The sequence below is a fragment of the Sinocyclocheilus grahami genome, unplaced genomic scaffold (assembly GCF_001515645.1).
Source record: "Sinocyclocheilus grahami isolate Dianchi unplaced genomic scaffold, SAMN03320097.WGS_v1.1 scaffold1984.1, whole genome shotgun sequence".
In the NCBI taxonomy this organism is placed as follows: Eukaryota; Metazoa; Chordata; class Actinopteri; order Cypriniformes; family Cyprinidae; genus Sinocyclocheilus; species Sinocyclocheilus grahami.
The window spans coordinates 18034-20399 of NW_015507163.1; the positions used below are offsets into that span (position 1 = coordinate 18034).

Here is a 2366-nt window from a genome sequence, read left to right on the forward strand (position 1 = left end):
AAGCTGCAGGAGCCTATGGCGACAAAGCCCGCCAGAATGGGCGGGGCATCTGGCTATATAAGCGGGTGCTCGCCACAGGATTCTCAGATTTTTCTCCTTCAGCGACAACTCTACGTCTCAAGCTGATCCGAAGCACTCGCCGTTTGACACGCCTTCGCAGCTGGAATCGGCTTCTCCGCCGCTCCAGCAACGCAGCAGTTCCAGTCCATTTCCCCTGCCACCATCCGGCGATTCTGAAAGAGCTTATTTCTAGCAGGTAAGCCCTAAAAGAGCGTGGCTCGTGCAGGGAAACTTGAACGATGCAGAAGAGCAATAAGAACGCAATCTGTATATGAGCAGCTTAATCCTCCCAGGCAGATCAAAGTGAAACGCGGGCAGCTTCGCATTGCGTGTCCGTCGCTGAGCCCCGCCTCCCCCGCTCTTGTGTTTCTCTCCTCCCAGTTACTCAGAGGCTGAAATGCCAAACTCGTGGGTATGATCGATCAGGCTTGAGTGATTTAATGCCGGCAAGGCCCCCGCTTGCATCACTCTCCACGCAGCTCTTTGATCTGCCAGTGTGTTTACATGAGAGGATCGCCTCCCCTCATTGTCGAGTGGTTGAATTCACCTGGGCGGTTTGGAGCAGAACGCTGTCACCAATGATTAAATATCGCTGACAGCTCTGTATTTGAACGCGCCTCTTGCCTGGGTCACGCCCACGCTGAGGCTGCGCTGCTGAGACAGACCGCTCTTACATTCAGAGCTCATGTCTCGCTCTGCTTTGCTCGCAGCTCGCCTTCTTGAATAAAGACGGCCCTGCCCCTCTCCTCATCCGCTACGAGCGGATTTGAGAGAATGCGCGCAGCATTTTTGATCTGCCTGAGTTTTACACATAAAGATCATCAAAACTCCTGTTCTAATGAGCGGTTTGATCTTTTTTAGGCAGATTAAAAGAGAACGCTGTCACGGATGATTATTATCACTGACAGCTTCAAATTGGACGCGTCTGGGCCATGCCCACGCCGAGGCAGCGTGCACAGGGGCTGACTGCTCTGCTATGAGAGCATTAAGTCTGGCAAAGCATTTTCTGAAAGCATTTTTCAGTGAAAAGCAAATTTCCTCTTCTGAGTGTGGGGTCCCCATACGGTGACCAGCTTCTCAATTTAATCCAACCCCTTGTCACACGGGCTGAGGCCTGACAGGCCATCCCTGTAGTGCCAAATTGGGTGTTGGAGACAATAAGGTTATTCACTGCAATTCGCTCGAATACCCCACGATTCAACTCCGTGGTTCCCACCTCAGTTAGAGCAAAGATGCACACGTCCTGCACTCAGAGGTGATGAATTTGCTGGCGATATGAGCCGTAGAAACGGATCACCCAGCTCAGAGCGAGTCAGGCTTCCAATGGGTACCACTCACCCTCAAAGTGTTTCAGAGGATGCTGGGCCTCATGGCGGTGGCATCTCCAGCGCTACAGTTGGGTCTGCTTTGTATACGCCCCCTTCAGCGCTGGTTGAAACCACAGGTTCCATCCCATGCGTGGCGTCACGGACGCCTGCAGATCAGGGTGCGTCAGGGGGAAAAAATGGCCCCCAGGGGGGAAAAAATTCCTGCTAGATGGAACAGGACGTGGCCATAGGAATGGTTTGCAGAAGGACTGTCAGAGTTTTTGCTTTGTAATGTCTCATTTTTGCCACTAGAGACCCCTATGGTACTCTCGTGTCAATGTTGTGCCTCTTGTAATCAGTGCTATTGTTTTCACATGTGCCTCGTTCTGGGCTGTGTATTTAAGCTGGTCACTTCCTTGGTGTCTTTGCTTGGTTATTGTGGTTCCTAAGCCAGTTGCTGCCGTAAGTCTGCGCTAGTTCAAAGAACTATACTTTGAAAGATTTTTTTGGATTGTTTCCCTGTGTTTAATTTGGCTGTTTTGTCTTTTTCCTGAGTTTTTGTTTTAGAGATTTATTATTCTCCTTTTTGATCCGTTTTGGACTGAAGATTTTTCTATTTTGTGGCTTTCATTAAGGAAACTTTTCTGTTTTTTTTGTTAAACTCTTCTGAGTTAATTTAAGAATGCATCTGACTATTGGGTTCAGCTGCCTCCTGTGGCTCAGTGGTGGAAATTAAGACTTTCTCACGTGTAAGTAACACACGACATACGTTTTTAATTTTCTCTCTCCAGCCGAACTGACTGGCATAAGCACTTTATTTAAACAAAAACAGGGACGTGTATTCACTCAGTTACTAATGAGATCACATGACATACAACATGATTGGCAGAGTCAAGGGGGGAAAAAAACACAAGAAGAGTGTGAAAACAAATACAAATGAGAGCATATACATATTAGCACCTAAAAATGCGCGCGCACGCACACACACACACACACACA

The 2366-nt window shown here is 48.5% G+C and overlaps 1 long non-coding RNA gene across 1 annotated transcript in view; it reads left to right on the forward strand.

The window, feature by feature from the left end:
- Positions 1-2041: 2041 nt before the first annotated feature.
- LOC107573620 (uncharacterized) overlaps positions 2042-2366 on the forward strand; it is a 2566-nt gene continuing 2241 nt past the window's right edge. Inside the window, exon 1 of the long non-coding RNA XR_001607541.1 lies at positions 2042-2116. This is a non-coding gene — a long non-coding RNA (uncharacterized lncRNA). The remainder of the gene's footprint in view (positions 2117-2366) is intronic.